Genomic DNA, 25,617 nt, shown 5'->3' on the forward strand with positions numbered 1-25,617 from the left:
CCTGCAGCAGGAACCAGTCTGGAGAATGACATACCATCTCTCAAGAAATCCAGCAGAGCCAGTGTTTCCTCTAGTCTTGAAGTCATTTGCTGTTGGCTTCAGTTGAACATCTGATAAATCTGTGAGCTTCCTTTAAAGTGCTATGTTGGAAAATTAGCAAGGAAACACAAACTTTAAATGATACAATGGACCAGTTAGACCTAATTGATGTCTATAGGACATTTCACCCCAAAACAATGAATTTCACCTTTTTCTCAAGTGCACACAGAACCTTCTCCAGGATAGATGACATCCTGGGCCATAAATCTAGCCTTGGTAAGTTCAAAAAAATTTTGAATCATTTCAAGCCTCTTTTCTGATAACAATGCAGTAAGATTAGATATCAACTACAGGAAAAAGATTACTAAAAATACAAACATATGGAGACTAAACAACATGCTTCTGAACAACCAACAAATCACAGAATAAATTAAAAAAGAAATCAAAATATGCATAGAAATGAATGAAAATGAAAACACAACAACCTAAAACCAAGAGATTCAGTAAAAGTGGTGCTAAGGGGAAGGTTCATAGCAATATAAGCTTGCCTCAAGAAACAAGAGAAAAATCAAATAAATAACCTAACTCTACACTTAAAGCAACTAGAAAAAGAAGAAATGAAGAACCCCAGGGTTAGTAAAAGGAAAGAAATCATAAAAATTAGGGCAGAAATAAATGAAGAAGAAACAAAGGAAACCATAGCAAAAATCAACAAAGCTAAAAGCTGGTTCTTTGAGAAGATAAATAAAATAGACAAATCATTAGCCAGGCTCATCAAGAAAAAAAAGGGAGAAGAATCAAATCAACAAATTTGGAAATAAAAATTGAGAAATCACAACAAACAACACAAAAATACAAAGGATCATAAGAGACTGTTATCAGCAACTACATGCCAATAAAATGGACAACTTGGAAGAAATGGACAAATTCTTAGAAAAGTATAACTTTCCAAAACTGAACCAGGAAGAAATAGAAAATCTTAACAGACCCATCACAAGCATGGAAATCAAAACTGTAATCAGAAATCTTCCAACAAACAAAAGCCCAGGACCAGATGGCTTCACAGCTGAATTCTACCAAAAATTTAGAGAAGAGCTAACACACTATCCTACTCAAACTATTCCAGAAAATTGCAGAGGAAGGTAAACTTCCAAACTCATTCTATGAGGCCACCATCACCCTAATACCAAACCCAGACAAAGATGCCACACAAAAAGAAAACTACAGGCCAATATCACTGATGAACATAGATGCAAAAATCCTTAACAAAATTCTAACAAACAGAATCCAACAACATATTTAAAAGACCATACATCATGACCAAGTGGGCTTTATCCCAGGGATGCAAGGATTCTTCAGTATTCACAAATCAATGTGATACACCACATTAACAAATTAAAACATAAAAAACCATATGATTATCTCAATAGATACAGAGAAAGACTTTGACAAAATTCAACATACACTTATGATTAAAAAAAAAAAAACCTGCAGAAAGCAGGCATAGAAGGAACATACCTCAACATCATAAAAGCCATATATGATAAACCCACAGCAAATGTTATCCTCAATGGTGAAAACTTGAAAGCATTTCCCCTAAAGTCAGGAACAAGACAAGGGTGCCCACTCTCACCACTACTATTCAACATAGTTTTGGAAGTGTTGGCCACAGCAATCAGAGAAGAAAAAGAAATAAAAGGAATCCAGATTGGAAAATAAGTAAAACTCTCACTGTTTGCAGTTGACATGATCCTCTACATAAAAAACCCTTTAGACACCACCAGAAAGTTACTAGAGCTAATCAATGAATATAGTAAAGTTGCAGGATATAAAATTAACACACAGAAATCCCTTGCATTCCTATACACTAACAATGAGAAAACAGAAAGAGAAATTAAGGAAACAATTCCATTCACCATTGCAACAAAAAGAATAAAATACTTAGGAATAAATCTACCTAAGGAAACAAAGGACCTATATATAGAAAACTATAAAACACTGATGAAAGAAACCAAAGATAACACAAATAGATGGAGAAATATACCATGTTCATGGATTGGAAGAATCAATATAGTGAATATGAGTATACTACCCTAAGCAATCTGTAGATTCAATGCAATCCTTATCAAGCTACCAACGGTATTTTTCAGAGAACTAGAATAAATAATTTCACAATTTATATGGAAATGCAAAAAACCTCAAATAGCCAAAGCAATCTTGAGGAAGAAGAATGGAACTGGAGGAATCAACCTGCCTGACTTCAGGCTCTACTACAAATCTACAGTCATCAAGACAGTATGGTACTGGCACAAAGACAGAAATATAGATCAATGGAACAAAATAGAAAGCCCAGAGATAAATCCACATACCTATGGACACCTTATCTGTGACAAAGGAGGCAAGAATATACAATGGAAAAAGACAACCTCTTTAGCAAGTGGTGCTGGGAAAACTGGTCAACCACTTGGAAAGAATGAGACTAGAACACTTTCTCACACCATGTACAAGAATAAACTCAAAACGCATTAAAGATCTAAATGTAAGACCAGAAACTATAAAACTCCTAGAGGAAAACATAGGCAAAACACTCTCTGACATAAATCACAGCAGGATCCTCTATGACCCACCTCCCAGAATATTGGAAATAAAAGCAAAAATAAACAAATGGGACCTAATTAAACTTAAAAACTTTTGCACAATGAAGGATACTATAAGCAAGGTGAAAAGACAACCTTCATAATGGGAGAAAATAATAGCAAACAAAGCCACTGACAAAGAATTAATCTCAAAAATATACAAGCAGCTCCTGCAGCTCAATTCCAGAAAAATAAATGACCCAATCAAAAAATGGGCCAAAGAACTAAACAGACATTTCTCCAAAGAAGACATACAGATGGCTAACAAACACATGAAAAGATGCTCAACATCATTCATTATCACAGAAATGCAAATCAAAACCACAATGAGGTACCATTACACGCCAGTCAGGATGGCTGCTATCCAAAAGTCTACAAGCAATAAATGCTGGAGAGGGTGTGGAGAAAAGGGAACCCTCTTACACTGTTGGTGGGAATGCAAACTAGTACAGCCACTATGGAGAACAGTGTGGAGATTCCTTAAAAAACTGGAAACAGAACTGCCATATGACCCAGAAATCCCACTGCTGGACATACACATTGAGGAAACCAGAATTGAAAGAGACATGTGTACCCCAGTGTTCATCACAGCACTGTTTACAATAGCCAGGACATGGAAGCAACCTAGATGTCCATCAGCAGAAGAATGGATAAGAAAGCTGTGGTATGTATACACAATGCAATATTACTCAGCTATTACAAAGAATGCATTTGAATTAGTTCTAATGAGGTGGATGAAACTGAAGCCTATTATACAGAGTGAAGTAAGTCAGAAAGAAAAACACCAATACAGTATATTAACACATATATATATGAAATTTAGAAAGATGGTAATGATGACCCTGTATGCGGACAGCAAAAGAGACACAGATGTAAAGAACAGACTTTTGGACTCTGTGGGAGAAAGCAAGGGTGGGATGATTTGAGAGAATAGCATTGAAATGTGTATATTATCATATGTGAAATAGATTGCCAGTTCAGGTTCAATGCATGAGACAGGTGCTCAGGGCTGGTGCACTGGGGTGACCCTGAAGGATGGGATGGGGAGGGAGGTGGGAAGGTGGTTCAGGATAGGGAACATATGTACAGGCATGGCTGATTCATGTCACTGCATGGCAAAAACCACTACAATATTGTAATTAACCTCCAATTAAAATAAATAAATTTTAAAAAATGAAGTACTCTGTTGGATGAAAAATATGAATTCTTAACTTCTTACATATGAACTCTTAAATCACATGGTGTGAAGTCCACAGGAGAGGAGAGAAGCAGTCGCTGCCATACCTCCTGCATCCTCCAGGATGGCACTCACCACTTCACATGTGGAAAGGGGCAGAGCTGCCCCAAGAGTTTACCTATTAGTTCACTCTTACTTTCTGCCTCTCTCTACCAATTAGCCTTATTTTTTTGCCGAATAAATAGTTAAATTTGCATGCATTATATAGAAATGATGTGCATCCAATGTAACATGATCAAAGACCTGATGTCAGCAAAGAGTTATGCTTTCAGTAAATACCTTACTTACACAATATAGCTGAAATTTGGGGGTCTGTATTAATTTCCTAGGGCTGCCATAAGAAACTACCACAAACTAAGTGTCTTGGAACAACAGAGATTTATTCTCATAGTACTGAAGCTGAAAGTCTGGAATCCAGGTGTCAGCAGGACCATATACTCTCTGGAGGCTCTAGGTCTTTGCCTCTTTCAGCTTATGGTAGCTCCACTTTCCTTGGCTTCTGGCAGCGAAGTTCCCATATCTTTGCCTCTGTCTTCCTGTGGCCATCTTCCCTGTGTCTCAATCTTCTCTCTTCCTTGCCTTAAAAAGACATTGGGTTCAGGGCTCACTCTAAATCCAGGATAATCTCACCTTGAAATTCTTAACTTAACATCTTCAAAGACCTTATTTTCAGATAAAATCAGATGCATAGGTACCCGGGGCTAGAATTTGGACATATCTTTGGGGAGCCACCATCTAAACCACTAAAAGATTTAAGAAAGAGAGTGATAAAAGTAGATTGAAGCTTTATTTTGACCAGCTTTGAATGCCAACTTCAAACGTCTTTGAGGGTTCTTTGCAGAGTTGTAATCCTAGCAACCTTGACTTCAACAACTGTTCAAACACCTATACTATAGGGTCCCCTCCTCTGCCTCACCACCACTATCTGACATCCTGCAACCCTCCTTCCCTTACTTTAATTACTCACTGGGGTCATTGCAGTTCAGGAAGCATTGACATACTTCAGTGTCTGCTTTTCCATGTCCTAATTAAAATTCCCATCCCATATCTCATCCTCTACATGTGGTGGTGTGGTTTGTCGCTAAGTTATGTCTGACTCTTAGGACCCCATGGACTGTAGCCTGCCAGGCTCCTCTAGTGATGGTTAATCAATTGAAATAATCTTCATTAAGGAAAGCACTGGTTCATCAACATTATTAAAAAACCTATACACAGACTTCCCTGGTGGTCCACTGGTTAAGAGTTCACCTGCCAATGCAGGGAACACAGGTTCAATCCCTACTCCAGGAAGATTCCACATGCCACAGGGCAACTAAGCCCTAGAGCCACATGAAGCCATACTGAAGCCAGCGTGCTCTAGAGCCTGCTTTCTGCAACCAGAGAAGCCACCACAATGAGAAGCCCATGCACTGCAACTATAGAGTAGCCCTGAGTCACCAAAACTAGACAAAGCCCACATGCAACAACAAAGACCCAGCAAACCCCAAAAATACAAAAAATTTTCAAAATAAATTAATAAAAAAAATTTTTAAGCCCTATATGCATAGCCCAGAAGGTGTGATACCAGATCCCTCTAGGGAGATGCAGCTGCTGCCAGAGACACCACCTGAAGCTGATGGGAAGGGGCAAATGCCCTGGTTAGCCCCTTCTTCTTGCCCCCAGATCTCTCACTATTGGCCAAACCCAGCTAGAAGCTAGCTGCCTTGGGAGCCTGGAAACAACAGCTTGCAGAAATCAGTTCCTGAGACATAGAACAGGGGAGAGAGGAAAAGGCATGGATCTGAGGACACACAGGCCCAGGACCAACATGTATTATTATCCCCATTTTATACAGCAGGTCATGGAACTCAGCAAACATTATTAGTTGCCCAGAGTCACACAGCTGGTAAGTATTAGTGTGGATTTTGAGTTCAAGTCTATCTGAATCCAAACCCTAAGTTCTTGCCGTGGTCTGATCTCTCTACCATCATGGACATTTTAGTTGTTTTGTCCAATTGCCTTGCTCCAGAGGCAGTTTGAGGGCTTCCCTGGTAGCTCAGCTGGTAAAGAATCTGCCAGCAATGCAGGAGACCCCAGTTCAATTCCTGGGTTGGGAAGATCCCCTGGAGAAGGGATAGGCTACCCACTCCAGTATTCTTGGGCTTCCCTGGTGGTTCAGATGGTAAAGAATCCGCCTGCAGCGTGGGAGACCTGGGTTTGATCCCTGGGTTGGATAGATCCCCTGAAGGAGGGCATGGCAACCCGCTCCAGTATTCTTGTCTGGAGAATCCCCATGGACAGAGGAGCCTGGTGGGCTGCAGTCCAAGAGTTGTATACGACTGAGCAACTAAGCACAAAGGCAGCTTGGGGTTCTGAGAGGCTGTTTTAATAGGACCTGCTCTGGATTTAAGATTTGAATTTTTTGAAGGACACAGAAATGTACTGCTTCATTTCTCACTTCATGGAAGGACTTGCCATGCCCGCTGCTGTGACTGCTATCAGCTCAAGCAGGACTGTCTCAGCTACAGAGAGCCACCTTGCCCAAAATTGTGCACTTCACTGGAAGCCCATGTCCAATAACTGATAAAGGCTGGGTGTTTTGGATGCACTGCAGCAGAACAACACAAATGAACGTCAGAGTTCTACCTTTCCCACTGCCCAATCCCGAGGTATTGGTCCATCTCCTCTCCACAGGTGTTTGTCCCTAACACCAACTCTGTCTCTGAACCAGCTTTTAGAGAACTCAACCTATGATGACTTCTGTTGTTACTATTCTCACCTTGGCCCATAACCCCTCAATCTACACATACTAGTTGATGGTGCAGGGACATCCATTATAGTGGAAGCAATAGGGGTAATGTCACCTACTTTCCTCTTAGACTGTTTACAGGCTTCTAAATCTGCCCTCACTGAGACTGTTCTGATTGAGACTGACAAGCAATAGAAACAACTCTCAGATGGGAAAGCACTTGGTCATTTTCTTCAAGTTCATCCTTTGCTGGTCCTCCCAGAACGAATCACCAGGAAAGCATTTGATCAGAACTTCTGTAGAAGCACAACCCCCAGCTCTTTAACCTCACGGCTTGTTTCTTATGCAGAGGGTAGGAAATGCCTTCAGAACCCCTTACTGTCTTGATGGCAGGGATTGAAACCCACTCTAGCATCCCTTAGCACTTCTGCATGTTAGGGTCTTCCTGCAAGTGGACAAGATTGGACTCTGCCTTTCTGCAAAATGCTTGAAGGTGTGCTTAAATTCATTGTTTTCTCTAAGCCAAGGTGAAGGGAATTCTAGGAGACATCAAGTCCACCTCTCTGACCTTGAAGAAGGACCACTGTCTCCAACACACCCATATTTTTCCTTTAAAATGAAAGAAATTTCTTTTTTTTCTTGGCTCTCCAATCAGATGGCAGTGAGCTGCAGAAGCTCTGTAGGACTCTAGCTAACTTCCCCCACACACTGTTTTCTTCCCTGCCAACTAATTCCTGCCCTTAACCTTCTTAGGTGTCAGTACAGCACCTATTATTCATGGCTTCATTGACATTTCTTCTCAATCCCCAAAGCTGGTGGTGACTCATCCTCTCCTGTCACCGAAGGGCATCACTGGGCTGTGTACAATGCACCACATGAAATCCATGCTAGCTCTTCTCTGACGCTTTTCAACAGAGGCACCCTGGAAACTTTTAAATTTGATGACCTAAAGAAAAACAAAAAGATTTCCAATTTTATAGCCTGTAGACTTAAATTAAGCCACCTTCCTGAGTCATGCAGGGACCCAAGGATTCTGAACTTGCCTTGGGGGAGGAGAGTCACCAGGTTAGTTTAGCAAGGGTCTAAAATGTCCATAACCTTTCCTTGGAGGATGTCTCCAAGTGCAGTCCACAGCACTAATGACATCATATAGGATGGCAGCTTCCTAGGAGGTTGCATCCAACTCCCTAACCTTATTAGCCTCTTGATTGTTCGGTAGGATAGATTCTCCTCACTCCCATCCTTACAGCCTGAACCATAGTGATGTGTGGATAAGAGAAGGGGATCTCTGGTAATGGGACTTAGTAGAGAGAATGACAGTGACCCTTTTAGTAAAATCACAAACAGTATAAAAAGAGGAAGTTCATTCTGCAGGTCAAAGGTTTGTAGTATTGCAAATGTAGTGCATTGATGGCAGGCAAGTATGGCATTTGTTCTCACTTCCCCCATCCTCTATCTCCCATCTCTGTATCTTCCAAGCCACAAACACAACCCCATCCAACAGCAAAATCAGAAAGCAGTCACTCACAACCCACACTTGAGATCAAACCAAGGAAGAGATATAAGTTTGGGGCTAAAGCCAGGACACAAATGTGTGACCTCTAGACTATGCATAGTTCTCAGATGTGTTGGTTTAGTCCATGCAGTATCTTTCTTTAAAATTTAAATGCACATATAAAATTGTGAAGTTCCACATAAAAATATAGTTTTCTGATTTCTCTTGAAAAATAAACCCGTCTTACCACATCATGCTAGAATTGCTGATGGCCACTACCAGCTAGAGCTGGTTAACTGACCCCAGCCACTTTATAAGAAACCCTCACTCTCCAATTCACTTCTCTTACTGAGGGCCTGTTTCACCTTTCTATATGGCCCTTACAGGCAACCAAATGTTAGTCTCTTGGGTTAAGGCAGGGAACAGAGAGGGAAAGAGAGAATGTCAAATGAGAAGAGGTACTATTTATACAATATATATATATCCATGATGTATGTACGTTAAAATGCTTTGGGATACACACAACAACATATCTGACTAAAAGTTGCTTACACAGTAAGGACTTTCAATGCTTTAACAGGAATTGGCGAGTTGGCATATGCAGGGTTAGATCAGTTGCTCAACAATTTCAAGGATCTGGGTCAGTTTCTCTGAAGTGTTTGTTGCTGCCTCCTCATGGTGACAAGACAGTTGCCCCAGCTCCAAATGCCACATCCTCACCGAATGACATAGAAAACAAAGAAAAGAGAGACTAGAGTTTCTCCTCTCGTGTCTCTCATCAAAGACAAAACTCTTTCCAGAAGATTCCAGAAGATTTTGCCACAGGTCTCATTGGTGGGAGCAAGACCACATGACCACTGCTGAGTCAATTGTTAGCAAATGAGAATGGGATCATCATGTTTGAATGAGCCCAAACATGGTTCATCCCTGGATCTAGTAGAGGAGCCCACTTTGTATATTGCTACCCACCCAGTTCTGCTAAAAAGAAGGGAAGAATGTAGGTGTTTGTAAAACCTACCACCTGTGAAAGATGTGGCCATACAGGACATCCCAAAATTCTACTAAGATGACTCCATGTCAGTTGGGATGCTTGGAAAGACCCTAAAATATGGCTGAGCAGAATCACCCCCTATGGCGTCTGTAGGAGTTGTAAGATAAGGATGGAATAAAAGTGAAGGACCATTTGCCCCTTCTTATGGACTCCATTTTGCCTAGCTGACAGTAAGATCATCTTGTTATGAATTCTATCACCCCTTTCCACAGTTAGGGGCCTGGCATTTTTGTTTCAGATATTCATCTGGCTATTGGGAGGGTTGATTCCCATCCTGACCTCATCCCAGAATTTGCTCTCCAGGTTTTCTTTCCCCTAAGGGTGCGTAAAACAGCATTGCCCTTGGGAGCAGGCCTGGGACTCAGTCCTACAGCTGGAAGGACAGTTTATCTAACTAAAGCTCTTTCCCAAAGGAACTGATGATGTGGCTTCTGGAATTAGAGCCTCAAGTCGTAAATCAGGGCTTGTTGCCTGGTCCCTTTTCACCTCTTCCTTGGCTCACTCAGTCCCAGGCTCTGGGAAATGGTTAGCAAGTAAAACTTTAGCTCCTGGTCCTATATACCCTCTCCTTTTATAACCTACTCTGCTAAACTGGAAGAACTGAGCAATGTGGATGGTCCTAGAAGGCTCCAGGACAATAGGAGGACCCTGTCAAAGCCCTTTCCATCCCACTGCATATTAGAATATCAGACTAGGAGCCTAGTCATGGGAGTCCTTCATGCACTATTTGCCAGATGCCCAATCCATGTCCAATAGCACATCAATTAGCAAATTTCAAAAACTGAGAAATAAAATAATTATTTCTATACTCTATATTAACATCATGCTCTCCAGGCTTCTGAATACCTTCAAACCCACAGCCTCATCAGATACTGCTGATGACCCTGAGCAGCCACCAGTGATAGGGTCAAAGAACAAGTCTGTCATCATAGCCACCATCTTATTGACTGCCTGCTGCATACCAGGCACTGTGCTAAGCACTTGACATCCATCGTCTCATTTAATGCTCTCAACAGCCCTAAGAGGCAGGTATCATTACTGACCCCATTTTACAAGTGAGAGATCCCAGACTCAGAAAGATGGTGCAACTTGCCCAAGAAAGCAAACGACAGAGCCAGGTTTCAAGCTCAGGTCTGTCTGGTTCCAAAGCCTGGGCTTTTAGTAATCACTATGTTATTCTTTCAGTGGTGTTTTAATCGTGGCTGGAGTGACTACTCTTCATCTCATGGATAAGCTTGGGCACTATACCATTAATGTGACTCCCTTCCACTTTCTGCTTCTTCCTTCTCTCCCCGGACTCACTTCGTGCTCTCTGTTGCCCTCTGACTTTCCCTGGGAAAACCTTCAAGGCTCAAGTTCTGGGTTGGGTTCTCTATATCATAGAAGAACAGGTCCGGGGCTCTTCAACTTTGTCCCATCAGGACTCCAAGACAGAACTAGGCCTGAGAATCAGAGGTGGAAACAGGCAGGACCAAACACCAGGCTAGTCTCAGGCAATCCCAACATGTTGGGGAGGTCAGGACCAGCAGGCCCAGAAGGACCCACTTGAATCAAGAGTTCAGAGGTGAGCAGCAGCTCTTACTTATGCCACATTCAGGGCCAGGAATCAATGTGAGGGTCAGGGACCAAGACGAAGAGCATATGAGGGAAGAACACAGGGTCTGCACTTGGACAACAGGTATCTAGTCCAAGGGATCGCCCACCTCAGCTGGGAGCAAAGGCCTGGGCTCACGCATAAGCCAGCTGACATCCATGGGAGCTAAGAGGAAAACCCACACTCAGAGCAGGACTCTGGGCCATGCAGAGGGCTCCCCAGTAAGGGGCCAATAGAACAAACAGTCCCAAACAACTTTGGCGGTCCCTGTTCTGCCAGGTTCATTCTGACCAATTAGTTCAACTAAAGTGTTATTGACTTTTTCATATTCAAATTCATACTTCTCAGGGGGCACATAAATAATATACTTGCACCATCTCTAATCCTTAGCATAGCCCCCAAACATAGTAGGTATCAGTGAGTTACCATTTTACAGATGAGAAAACTGAAGGTTGAAGAGCTTAGGTGACCTGCCCCAGGTCTTCTAGAAGAGACAGGATTGGAGTCCTGGTCTTCCTGACTCCCTAGAAAATATTCTTTCCTTTCTAGCCTGTCTCTTACCCAAGAACCATAACTAGCACCCTCATACACCAGGAAACTAAAGAGATCCTGCATGTATCCAGTTGTCAGCTAAGATCTTCTAGATAAAATCTTCTAGATACTGCCTCTGTCAGGAGTGTTCTGGGTGCCTCAAGTGCAACAAGAGATGAGACACAGAGTCTGCACTCGAAGAACCCCTGCCCACCCCTCCCACTGGACTTTGCCAGTGTCCCTCAAAGCCCAGCAAAGAGCCAGCTGCCTCTCCCTATCCTTCCCTAGCCCTTGGGAGGGCATGTTGAGTCTGGTGTTGCATTTGCCCCCATGAACTTGCTCTGCCCATTATGAAACCACAGTGTTGACAGGTGCAGGACCATTGCGTAAGTGGATTAGACTGTATCATTTTGAATCTAAACTGCATCCTCTGTGATCAGAGGCTTCTACAGGCTCAGAGAAGTTTCTGTTTGTTTGGAGCTGGGAGGATTTGTTTGGATTAGCATAGAGATTGTCTACGCACCAGGGAAAGGGGCCCAGTGGCTGCCTATGGCCCAGCTAGAACACAGTCAGCTCAACTCCTCCCTGTGGACCACAAGCCTTGGAGTGACACAGCACTTCTGTGGGCTCCGGCAACAACAGGAGCCTGCTTCTAAAAGAGCACAGTGGTGAGAATGACATCTCCTGGTTATCTTATCAGTCTCCATCACTGAAGCTCCTTAGGAATGATTTCAGCCCCCTCTCCAGAAGCCAGGGCTATAAATAAAGATTCCCCAGGGATGCTGAATCCTGCCCTTTATCCCAATCGCCTCTGTGACTCATCCTACAGGCAGATTCTTCTTCCATCTTCTTGATTATAGGGAGGGGGAAGTGAAAGTCTGTGCCTGTCTGTGTGAGTGGCTGTGCCTGGCCATGCTTGTCTGCATGCTGTGTGCATTTGTTTAGGTGCAGTCCAGGTGCATGCATGCATATCTGTGCATGGAATTCTGTGTGTATACTATATCTATTTGTGACTCAGTATTTAATTTTAAAGGATAAAAAGAACATGAATTCTCACATAAATTTTGCCAAAAGGACTGTTAGCTAAGCCTCCATATTAAGTCATATCTACTAGTACTTATTAAGGCCTTTCTTTGTGCATAGCCCTATGCTAAGCAAGGAGAATAAGACATAGCTATATCATCTTAACTACAGCTGCTTAAAGCAAATACAATTCTTGAATTGGCAGTGGCAGTTGAGAAAGCATTTCAAGAAAATCCTCACCTGTGGCAGAGGAGAATCACGAAAACATCCCACAAATGAGAAACAGCCTCAGAGAATTTAGGTAACTTACCTGAAATCACACAAACCATAAAGGTCCAAGGTAAAATAAGACCCTAGAACTTTGGGGCAGAATCTTAGAGGTCCTCTCATCTAAACTTTCATCTAATATTTGCATCAACCCTATAAAATTCCTAAAAACTGGTCATTTGGCCCCTTGGTAGAGAACTCAACTTTTGAGACAAACTGTTCTATCTATAGACAGTACCAAACTGCTGGAAAGTCCTCTCCTAAGTTGAATCCCCATCAACCCTCATCTCATTTCTGCCTGTCAACTCTTTTGCCCTCTGGGCCAACAAAGTCTAATTCCTCTTTCTACCACTTCCCTTCAAATAAAGGATGACCACTGTCAAACTGTTTCCTCACCAATGTTTCCTTCAACCATTCCACACTTGAGATAATTTTGAATCTAAATATTTGCTCATCACTGTATCTATCATGCTGGTATGCACAGTACTGACACAATTTGGTTAAGTAAACATCAGTTGAGTGAATAAAAGAAGCCCTTTCAGGGTAGATGGTACCATGACTTTTTTCATTAAGATTTTTATCTTAATTAAGAGTTTTCCATTGCCAATGTGCCTATTCTGGCTAGTTCAACTGAAAATTCAGGTTTAAAGGAAGCATCCAAGGGACTCTAAAGTAAGCTAAATATGGAAGTATTAAAGGGACTTGTGGAATGAGAACAATATCAGAGAGCACCTGCCACTCCCTCTCTCTGCTTCCTCATGTTCTCTGATCTCTACTTTCACTTTTTGTATCTACTATGTTCTCTTCTTGGTATGTTGGTTTCCACTATTGCTCATGGTCCAACATGATGACTATCCCATAGCCATATTCCCATATAGCTCCATGTCCATCAGCATAAGTAACAGGGGGTCTGTGTCTCGGTAGAGAGGAACTGACTGGTCATACTTGAGTCAGGTGACTAGTTCTAAGCCAGTCAGCAAAGGCTAGCAGGCAACAGGGAGTAATCATCGAGTACAAACATGCATCCTTCAGAACCTCTTTGGCAAAGCTTCCAAGAGTATGTTTAAAAGGAGGGGAAGATTCTTTGGAAAAGGAGTATGGGTGAATAGAAATGATGGCATCTCTTGTACACCTTTAAGTATCAGATTATATGTCTATCTGTATGGCACATGATGCTCTCAGAGAAGCAGTTTATCCTTAGGATGTCTAAACATGGGCTCTAGGGACTAGGGACTTTCAGAACCTCCAGTGTTTCTGTAATTCCACTTTAGGGCCATTAGCCCCTGAAAAGCCTGACCAGTGGCCATAGGTGGCCTGGAGACGGCTCAAGCTTTGCATCTGCAGGAGGATGTTCTACTGGAGTTACTGTGCCTCTTTAGATCTTATCAGTAATCTTGGCCATCTAATACAGAAGACTCAGTCAGCAAATAAACACATAAACAGCCCCTTTTCTTCTTCCCGGTATGCAGAGAGAAGGTGTGTGTACATGGAGTGATGAGGGTTATGTTTAGGAAAGGGCTAGAGAAAAAGGAATGTGGCTGTTCTGTAAAAAGAAGTTAAAGTTGATTGAATTATAGACTGGGAAGTCCCTCAGAGATCATCTGGCCCTGTAGTCAGTCTTCAAACTGTGTTTCTCAGACCTCTGCTGCTGCTGCTAAGTCGCTTCAGTCGTGTCCGACTCTGTGCGACCCCATAGACAGCAGCCCACCAGGCTCCCCTGTCCCTGGGATTCTCCAGGCAAGAACACTGGAGTGGGTTGCCATTTCCTTCTCCAATGCATGAAAGTGAAAAGTGAAAGTGAAGTCGCTCAGTCGAATCGGACTCTTAGTGACCCGATGGACTGCAGCCCACCAGGCTCCTCTGTCCATGGGATTTTCCAGGCAAGAGTACTGGAGTGGGGTGTCATTGCCTTCTCTTCTCAGACCTCTGCTGTTGCTGCTAAGTCGCGTCAGTCTTGTCTGACTCTGTGCTACCCCATAGATGGCAGCCCACCAGGCTCCCCCGTCCCTGGGATTCTCCAGGCAAGAACACTGGAGTGGGTTGCCATTTCCTTCTCCAATCCATGAAAGTGAAAAGTGAAAGTGAAGTTGCTCAGTCATGTCCAACTCAGTGACCCCATGGACTGCAGCCTACCAGGCTCCTCCATCCATGGGATTTTCCAGGCAAGAGTACTGGAGTGGGGTGCCATTGCCATCTCCGTCTCAGACCTCTGCTACTGCTACTGCTGCTAAATCACTTCAGTCGTGTCCGACTCTGTGCAACCCCATCCCTGGGATTCTCTAGGCAAGAACACTGGAGTGGGTTGCCATTTCCTTCTCCAATTCATGAAAGTGAAAAGTGAAAGTGAAGTTGCTCAGTCATGTCCAACTCAGCAACCCCATGGACTGCAGCCTACCAGGCTCCTCCGTTCATGGGATTTTCCAGGCAAGAGTACTGGAGTGGGGTGCCATTGCCTTCTCTGTCTCAGACCTCTAGGGTTCCTTAAAAACCAAAGGAAGAAGTAATAGGAGCAGCTGAGTAGGCAGATTTCCACCCACCACCACCACCTGGCTCACCTGCATTTTCCCAGCAGCTCACCTGCATTTTCCCAGCAGCACAGCAATTCTGCTGTTCTTAATATTATATGTTGCATTTCTGTGTGCTATTTCACTCTTTTATAGGTGAGTGAACTGGCTGCTGAGAGGGGAATGACTTGCTCAGGGTCATACAGATAGCCAGAGTCCAAGTGGAGCTGCTTCTAGCTGTGCTGACTCCCAGAGCGCTCTCTTTCTGTTGGCACAAGTCATACTGAGACAAGAAAGGGAATAATGATTTTTGACAGGGATAAGTATCATGACAGCTAACCATCTGTGTTTTCTTCCTACAGCAAAGTGTCAGGCGTTCACTCCTGACACTTTTCCATCACCCAGTAGCCCAGACATACAGCTGTGCTTGGCAATGTTCAAGCAGTAGAACAGTGATGAACTAGTAGCTTCAGGGCTCAAGCCCCCTAAAGGGCCAAAATCACTCCTTGGGTGTCTATTTTGCAATTACCTAATTCATAAAAGGACCTTGCAGCAGTTAGGGTAATTTAATTGCAATCAACAGAGCCCAACTCTAACTAGCATGAACAAGAGATTGAGAGAGAATATTGAAGAGCCTTCCAAACTGACAATGTCAAGTCACCATGGATGGAATGATTGAAGGTCAATCAATTTTCCCAAGATTGCAAAGTCATGGGAGGAGACAGATGGATGAACTTAGGTCACATGGCCACCTCCTTAGTATCCACTGACATTCTTTTCTACAACTACTTGTTCCAAGCTCTCCAGGTCACCATATTTACTGCTTCCCTTGAGCCAAGTCTTGGGAAGCATGGCTTAAGCAGTCCCAGGCTACCTATTTTACAAGTGGCCCTTGCTCCTTCTCACCTCTCCCACCTTGACCTGCCTTTTGTCAGGCTTTCATCACTCTAAGAACCATAACACCAAACTATTGTCAGACCCCCAAGTAGAGTTTCCTTGCTGTCTCAGTATCTTGGAATTTAGTGTTATGAATCCTTTGGCTCACACATACAATTTCTTACTGTGCCCTCTCTTCTGGGAATCTGGGGATGGTTACTTTAGGGCCAGAATAAAGGGAAAGATGCAAAAAAGCATAGCATTCAGAATTATCCCCCTTTGACAGGCCATCTAAGAACTGGACTCAAATTTAGAGTTGGTTCAATTCAAGAGTTAAGGGGCAACTCTTGTTCCCCATCTCTGTTCATGAATTTTAGCCTAGATCAGTCAGCTCCAACATATTTCCTCACTAGTTCTCCAAGAAGCCTATGGGAACCTCACATAGACTGAATCCCTACATCAGAGTCCCTGCAGCAGACACAATTAGGTTCACCCCATGGATTTTGCTGCAGAAACATTTAAACACATAAATGTGTTTATGTGTCACTTCTAGCTCTAAGTGTTTGTGATTCTCTGAGGAAACAAAGGGAATTTATTTCTAAGAAGAGGGTGATGAATGTCTTACTCAATGAGCCATAATTTACTCTGCCAGATGCTGGAGACTTCCTGGCTGATCATTGAGAACACTACCATAATGCTGAGTTTCTGCCGTTTGCTTGGGAGTTTATGACATCAGAGAGCAGAGTCTGACCTGACTCTTGGAGGAAAAATGCTATCTAAACCATGAGGTGATAGACTCTGTCTACCCTTGGAACCAAAAACATCACTTTCTGGTTGCTGCTGCTGCTGTGACTAAGTCACTTCAGTTGTATCCGACTCTGTGCAACCCCATAGACAGCAGCCCACCAGGCTCCGCCACCCCTGGGTTCTCCAGGCAAGAGTACTGGAGTGGGTTGCCATTTCCTTCTCCAATGCATGAAAGTGAAAAGTGAAAGTGAAGTCACTCAGTCGAGTCCGACTCTTAGCGACCCCACGAACTGCAGCCCACCAGGCTCCTCCATCCATGGGATTTTCCAGGCAAGAATACTGGAGTGGGTTGCCATTGCCTTCTCCGCACTTTCTGGCTGACTCAGGCCAATTGACTAGTGGCTGAGCATTGCTGATAGCTGATTGAACAGACAGGAAAAATGGTCTATGCCATCTGCTCAACAAGCAGCCTTCATTGTGGCCAAAAGCCAAGGGTAAATTAGAAAGAAAAAAAATCAATTTAATTATGCATGTAACTAAGCTGTGTTTCATGATGAGAGAACTAAAAAGAAATTTGTTGTCCCACATAACTGAAGAATATTTTCCCAATCCCCAAATGGCATGCCAGTACGTTTTGAGTTGTTTCTCCAAAATGGAACTGGTTTTTTCATCAACCATCCACACTGATTCTTCTTTTTAAAAAAAAAGTGTTGGCCATACAATATGTGACCACAACACACAGAGGCACTAGAAAAGTTCAAATGTACCACCCTTCAATCAAAAACACTATTTGAAGTGGGCTTGCCATCTTGGGTAGAGGAAGGATTCCCAAGTATGTTTCTGAAGTAGAGAAAGGCAGGCACTTTGGCACTTAGTCAACTGTATCATCAGCTCAGTTACACAACTCACTGTTGTAAGTGACAGTTGCTGGGATCTTGGAATCAATTTCTGTTGGCTGGTTCTGAGTAACTCCGCACACCTGGAGTGTTTGGCTTGAAATATTTCTGAGAAGGAATAAAAGTTGGAAATAGAAATGGTGCATTTAGGTTGCCCTCTCATTAGAAGAGGCAGGGATCAAACAGCCCAGCACACACTGAGAATGCTGAGTAAGATCAGACTCCTGACTCTCAGAACAGAAAAGAGACGGAGAACAAGCAGTCCAAAGCAAAAACTGATGATAGAAAAAAGTAACAGTAAAAACAAATAGTGAAACTAATGGATGGTAGAGATTTTAGTCAAATGCCTAGCCAGCATCCATATGTCCCTTCTTTCCCAGAAGAACTTTAGTTTTCTTTGGACACCCAACCTCCCTCCATCTAGCCTCAGGCGAAGCTGACTGTACCCCTCAGAGCCAAGGTGAGTTCCACTGGTTAAATGCTTCTTACAAGTAATTGGTCAAAATGGGCATGAGACCCAATTCTTAACAATAAGATATATGCAAACACTCGCTGGTGAGGTTTTTTTTGTTTTTTTTTTTTTCTTTGCTTCAAACAGAGAGTCATAGGACAGACATCCTTCTTCCTCATGATGTATTTAGATATGGTGCCTGGAAGTAAAGCAGCCATCCTGATAACCAGCCTAAGAGTGGAACCAACACTCAGGATCACAAATAGAAATATGGAAAGATCCAGGTTCTTGATGATGTCACTGAGAAACTAGTTTAACTAACACTGCAGATATCCTCTCCCTAAACTTTCAGTTATATGAGCTATTACACTTCCTTCTTTAAACCACTCTTGGATAGAGTTTCAATTACTTGCCTCCAAAAACATCCAAAGTTAGAGAATGCTTACTATGTTTCAGTCACTGTGCCTGGTACCCTATAAGCCAAAGGGAAATAATTTTCCTTATTTACCTTGCAGCAACCCTGTGAGATGAATGTCATTGTTATGTGATTCTACAGTTGAGGAAACTAAGTCTTGGGGAGATTAAAAAATTGGTCAGAAACAGCTGTTAAGTGGCAGAGGCAAGATTTAGAACTTAAGCACTTGACTCCAGGGCCTACACTTATAGCCTCTATGCTGTATAACAGAGAAGGAAAAGATTTGCTCCAAACACACCAGAAGTCAATATCATTCCAGGGTTGAAACAGAGGTCCAGTGCTCTTTCAATGCCCCTGTGAATGGTGAGGATTTCAGAGATCAAGAGACAGTGTGGTCTCTCCTTTAACCAAGATATCCCATGGGATGTCTTTCCATGGGACCCATACTCTGGCTTAAATGTCTGGCCCTTCTCTTTAATCATTGGCCACATTACCTGGTTCTCAATGCCCTTCCACCTCCTTTTTCATTTCTGCCTTTTCAGCTCATTAAGTGACTATTTTGCAGAGAGGGACATGATAATCCCGGAACACTCCCCATGGCAAGGGTAACATCATTGCCAGTGGGAAGTTCTCACCACCAGGGAAATTAGGCTGTCAACTGGCGACTTGGAGGGTGAGTTGGCAGGTTTCCCCAGCTAATTGATTTCAGTTTTGATTCAGTGGGTCTCCCAAGTCAGGTGACAGCTCTGTAGTTGCCAGAAGTCCCAGACATGGAAAAAAGGCAGACACCTGAAGCTGCTTCAAGCTGAGAATGGGTCACCAGGGCTCCCCCATTGTCCATGCTTAAGAAGACAGACAACAGCTTGACAGACTGATATCACTATGCTAGTAGGACAAACAGAAACAAGGAGCCCCTCCTTACACTGTGGGGTTCTAGAAGTAAATAAGCAGTAGGATGTCATGATTTTGAGCATAGTTTCATAATTAAGTCCATATGGATTTGACTGCCAGTACAGTTACTTGTTGACTAGTGAATGCAAAAAAGTGAGTAATGGAACTTCCCTGAAACTCAGTTTCCTCTCCCAGGAAAATAAGGGTAGGATGATTGTGGGGATTAGACATGATGAGCGTTATGCCTGTCACATAGTAAATGCTCAATGCCTTTGAAAATAACAAAACTGGCTACAATGATGATGGCAATAAAGATGAAGCAAGGACATGTGCAGACCATAATTTGAGCAATGTGTGGGCATCATATTTAATTGGATCACCTACTTGTGCCTAAATGTATGAGGCTGAAATACATAGAAGAGATGATCTAGTGCAGAGTTATAACTTTGCTTCATGGAGCCCTAGAGGAATGGTGAAAGTGCTACCAAGGGTTTGGGGCTAGAGGAAGAATGGAGTTCATAGAACTCCAGAATGCCCACTCCTGACTTCCACCAGATCATCTATTTCTGGTTCCCATGTTGGGTTTTCATGTACTATTACTCAAAAAATTTGTTTACAGTTTGGAAATCACTCTCTTGATTGAAGCTACTCATTTTTCAGGAGAGGAAACTACAGCCTAGAGAAGTTCCAAGTTTGCACAGTAGCTACTAATGGAGAGATCAGCACACTTGCCTAAGAAAAGCTACTGAAGCATTCTTTTACATATATACACTTCTAATCTACATAACTATCACTATGAATATCAACAAACACTATTGTCATATACCTCCCTATGACTGTGTGGTACTATAGGGTTTAGAGGGGCAGAATGCAGGGGTAATATCAGGAAGGCTTCTGGAGAACTAATGTCTGAACAAAGTTTTGAACAGTACGTACGAGTTAACCAGCTGGAAAGGGGGAAGAAATAGGAGCAATTACAAACATTAAACCTCTTTGAAACTGAGAACTATGTTATAAATATAAGGCCTATTGTTCTGACCAAATTACCAAGTGTATCAATCAGAGACCAGTCAGGTAACACCAATCATATTAATATTTCAAATCAGAGGATTTAATCCAGCAAAGTACTTACAAAGTGTTGGAAATGCTAGAAGAATAAATAGGAGATAAGATGGAGACTAGGAAAAAGCAGAAAGCAGCTACTACTCCAAGGGTTCGGACAGAGACAACAGCATGTTATTATCCAAGTGCAGGAATATACTTATGATTGCATCTCCAGGGGTGCCAGATAGGGTCATAGAATCATGACGGAGGAACCTCTGGGTCTGTTGTAGGACCACCAGTGAGGGTCCTTCCCAGCTGGTACTGAACTGTTGTGGCTGAGGTTAGAATCTTCAGAAATGCAGTCACTCCCCAAAATTGCACAAAGAACATACCTGCTCAATTCCTCCCCCCTTCCAACATCCTACCACTGCTTCCCCTTGGCTGAAGCTACACAAGGGATATGGAAACTGTGGTTTGTAGAAGTCCAGGCCCTGTAATGAAGATTAAGGTGTGGAAAGGCAAGAATGGTGTTGATAATAAGCAGAAAATAATCAGCACACCACATTTTCTGAATGTTACCTTCTTCCAGGAATTTTGCCAGGATCTGTGCTCTCTCTTCAAATACATAATGACAAAGTGATACACCCACAATAGCAACCCAGGAGTAGACATTGCAGTTTTTTTTTTTTTTTTAATCTGTCTAGTACCTGAAGTATTTTCCTTTTTTTTAGGAGGGGGAATCCACCACTGTACAAGATGAAATTCTAGATCTTGAATTTCCCAGCTTCCCTTGTAACTAGGAGGTAACATATGACCAAGGCTCCACCAATCAGATACATCTATTCTTAGACCTGGAACCAGGAGCTAGTGACACAAAGAATAGAGACAGGGAGGTTCCATCCTGATGTAGAAGTAGCCATATCCAGGTTTTCCAGTGCTGTGGCAACTATGTCCTGACCAAACTGGTTAGAAGTGATCTAGACGCCCAGGGATTTTGAAAACCATTTAAATTTTTCTAATAATTTCATTTTCTGCTTAAATCCTCTAGAATGTCTGTTGCTTGCAACCAAGAACCTCTACTAGCATAAACTTCTTCCTTGTTTTGTGACCAGAGATCTTATGTCTTCAGTCTAGCATGTATGATTGCCCATGAGTTTTAGGGAGTTTCATCTCTGATAATATCCAAGAGAAATAGGCAATGGCAAATAAGCATACTGGCCTAGAATCCTCTAGAAGTCCTCAGAGGCTGGAGTGTGCTACCAGCTTTCAGCATCCAGAGGTGTAGAAGCAACCCATCTCCAGCCATGGCTTTGAAGAAGAGTCAATCTCCTTGAAGGTTAAGTTCGAAACCCACAAGATTCATCCAGGAAGCTCTTGGCTTTGCTGCGTCTCCCCCTCTCCCAGACCAAGCACTATCATATATTACTAAAGTCAGTTCAGTTCAGTTCAGTCGCTCAGTCGTGTCCAACTCTTTGCGACCCCATGAATTGCAGCACGCCAGGCCTCCCTGTCCATCACAAACTCCCAGAGTTTACTCAAACACACGTCCATCGAGTCGGGGATGCCATCCAGCCATCTCATCCTCTATCGTCCCCTTCTCCTCCTGCCCCCAATCCCTCCCAGCATTGGGGTCTTTTCCAATGAGTCAACACTTCGCATGAGGTGGCCAAAGTACTGGAGTTTCAGCTTCAGCATCAGTCCTTCCAATGAATACCCAGGGCTGATCTCCTTTAGGATGGACTGGTTGGATCTCCTTGCAGTCCAAGGGACTCTCAAGAGTCTTCTCCAACACCACAGTTCAAAGCATCAATTCTTCAGTGCTCACCTTTCTTTATAGTCCAACTCTCACATCCATACATGACCACTGGAAAAACCATAGCCTTGACTAGATGGACTTTTGTTGGCAAAGTAATGTCTCTGCTTTTTAATATGCTCTCTAGGTTGGTCATAACTTTCCTTCCAAGGAGTAAGCATCTTTTAATTTCATGGCTGCAATCACCATCTGCAGTGATTTTTGGAACCCATAAAAATAAAATCAGCCACTGTTTCCACCGTTTCCCCATCTATTTCCCATGAAGTGATAGGATGCCATGATCTTAGTTTTCTGAATGTTGAGCTTTAAGGCAACTTTTTCACTCTCCTCTTTCTCTTTCATCAAGAGGCTTTTTAGTTCTTCTTCACTTTCTGCCATAAGGGTGGTGTCTTCTGCATATCTGAGATTATTGATATTTCTCCCGGCAATCTTGATTCCAGCTTCTGCTTCATCCAGCCCAGTGTTCCTCATGATGTACTCTGCATATAAGTTAAATAAGCAGGGTGACAATATATAACCTTGACGTACTCCTTTTCCTATTTGGAACCACTCTGTTGTTCCATGTCCAGTTCTAACTGTTGCTTCCTGACCTTACAGGTTTCTCAAGAGGCAGGTCAGATGGTCTGGTATGCCCATCTCTTTCAGAATTTTCCACAGTTTATTGTGATCCACACAGTCAAAGGCTTTGGCATAGTCAATAAAGCGGAAATATATGTTTTTCTGGAACTCTCTTGCTTTTTTGATGATCCAGCATATATTGGCAATTTGATCTCTTGTTCCTCTGCCTTTTCTAAAACCAGCTTGAACATCTGGAAGTTCACGGTTCACGTACTGCTGAAGCCTGGCTTGGAGAATTTTGAGCATTACTTTACTAGCGTGTGAGATGAGTGCAATTGTGCAGTAGGTTGAGCATTCCCCCTTGCAATTTCAGAACCTCCAGCCTCCTTGCAATGTTAGCCAAGGACCTCTAAGGAGTAGGACACTCACCCTGCTCTTCTTATTCTAAATTGTCATCTATTAAATTAGTTATCTAATGTTGCATGATAAGTCACTTCAAAACTTAGTGGCTTAAAACAAGAGTAGTTTACTACCTTTCATGGATTTTGAGGGTCAGGAATTCAGTCAGGGCACAGTAGGTATGGCTTATCTCTGCTCCACAATGTTTGAGGGTCTCAACTAGAAAACTCAAATGTTGGAGGTTCCATATATCTAAGGGCTCATGCACTCATATATCTAGCAGGTGATGCTGGCTGCTGGTTGAGGACCTAGATGGGACGACCAGCTGAAAACCTCCCACCCATGCATGGCCTCTCCATGGCTTGGGCTTCCTTACAATATGGCACTGGGTTCCAAGAGCCTGGTGGAAGCAGTATTGCATTCTAACCTCAGAAGTCATGTGGCATCACTTCTACCACATTCTATCAGTCAAGGCAGTTAAAAAATCCACCTCATTTCAAGGGAAGAAAACAAAGACCTCCACTTCTCAATGGAAAAAAGTCACATTGTAGGACAAGCCTGTGGAATGGGAACTACATTGACATGGTTTCCTTGAAAATACTTTCTGCCCAGTCACCTTAAGTAATTCTCAGGTTAAAAGGGCCTCTTTGTATTCATTCTCCTTTGATCATGTAGCAGCTCACTCTGCACCTGACCTTCTAAGTATCCCATCCTCAGTGAGTCCATCCACCTTCTAGGAAGGGGACTGCACTCAGTGAGTCCCAGGTGTTGTGGATCCTTCTTCTGAAAAGCAAATAAATGCAAATGTTATCTCAATAGAGGTCTCTGCTACACACAGAAACCTGAAGATACAGATTTCAGTAATGCCTTGGAGCTGTGCACTGATTTATGGCTCACTGCACTTTTACTTGCACAGCTTATTTAATCAATAAACTCCAAGATGATTTTTATAATAAAAAAATAAATAAAATTACACAGTATTAAGGAAAAACATGGCTTGAAAATTGCTCACCCTACACTTTCTCCACTCAACTTCTGCCACCTTGAATTATATTCATGAAGACCTAGCGTCTCGAGGACTGACACCTCAGCATAAAATACATTCTACATCAGCAAACTTGTTGAGGTGGGAAAGGAAACCAGGTAGAATAGTGGCTTCCACAACAGAAAAAGGAGGCCCTAAACTTGAATAACGTCCCCAGGCAAAGGCTCCTGCAGGAGGTGGATGATTTGAAAGTGAAAAGACACCAAATAAATTGACTGCTTTTAGCTCTTAGGCAAAGCATCAGTGATTCATTGCTGAGAATTTTCATAACGCTCTCCCCGCAACCTAACTCCCTTAGTCCTTTGCTTTAGGCTAGGTTTGACTTCATGTGAGATGAGATAAAATAATGAAATAAGACAATGAACTTAAATATAGTCCCTGGTCCACAAGAAGTGTTCCTGCAATGCTTAACAAAGATGAAGATGAGGATGAAGATGCAGCCTAGAAGAAGGGTCTCCAAGTGACAGTCACAGCCTGGAAACCAAGAATGAGAGTTGAACATATTATAAAACAAAATGGGAACAAGATATGCATGCAGCACATCAAAGGTGAAGGTTTGGGGGCTGCACCAAGCTAGGAAGAAGGGAAAAGGTCAAATATCAAGAAAGATACAATTCACTATTTCTATCATCCATTCATCCATTCAGTCATTCAGTAAATATTTCCCCATCCCTTGCTAAATGCAAGGTTCTCTGTACTGCCAAGGAACTGGTACTGTCTGAGAAAGCTGAGCAGAGAGACTATATCATCAAAAGTCTTGGAAATACCAGTCCAGTGATGTGGGGCTATGCTGGTGGGTCAGGAAACAGAGCAGGGACTTGCAGCCTTCTGCTGTAGTTCAGATAGCCTCACAGGCATTGAATCTGCCACCAGGTTCTGGGAATTGAAAATGCTATGGGAATCTAGATTGGAAAGGCTTGTCCCGTTTGGACCACCCCAAGTAAACCAAGTATCTCTTAGAGCCAAGATCTGAGGCAGACCTGGTTTCAGGGGTCTCAGGCTCGCGCCTCACATGGCCAAAAGAGGCAGCTACCTACTTCCGCAAGGGGCCAGCCAGCCCAAGGCCATCCTTGTTGAACTGCCAGAAACTCCCTCACCAGAGCCAGGCTCATAGGGAAACATCTATTCAGTGTCTTGGTCCAGGCACATGTAGCAAGAATTTACTATTTTCCAGCCTCTGGTTTAGGCCTGGAGATACAGTATTAAATAAAACAAATGAGGTCCCTGCCCCTTGGGGTTTGTGTTCAGGTTGGGGAAACAAACAACTAGAGAGCCACAATCCCTTATCTGAAACAGTCACCACCAGACGTTTTCTGGGGGGATAGAAAATTTTTCACATTTTAGAGAGGTCATGTTGTTCAAATTTCATAAGATCCT

At 42.8% G+C, this 25,617-nt stretch overlaps 1 long non-coding RNA gene across 2 annotated transcripts; it reads right to left on the reverse strand.

Annotated features, from left to right (window-relative positions):
- Positions 1-4,223: 4,223 nt before the first annotated feature.
- LOC110143654 (uncharacterized) lies at positions 4,224-21,220 on the reverse strand. 2 transcript variants are annotated; one of them, XR_002315644.2, is made up of 3 exons: positions 21,005-21,220; positions 7,409-7,586; positions 4,224-4,491 (listed from the first exon to the last, which is right to left on the reverse strand). It is a non-coding gene; the product is annotated as an uncharacterized lncRNA (long non-coding RNA). The 2 variants fall into 2 exon arrangements; XR_002315643.2 differs by lacking the exon at positions 21,005-21,220 and adding an exon at positions 8,688-9,624.
- Positions 21,221-25,617: the final 4,397 nt, after the last annotated feature.

This window comes from Odocoileus virginianus, chromosome 3, assembly GCF_023699985.2.
Source record: "Odocoileus virginianus isolate 20LAN1187 ecotype Illinois chromosome 3, Ovbor_1.2, whole genome shotgun sequence".
Lineage (NCBI taxonomy): Eukaryota > Metazoa > Chordata > Mammalia > Artiodactyla > Cervidae > Odocoileus > Odocoileus virginianus.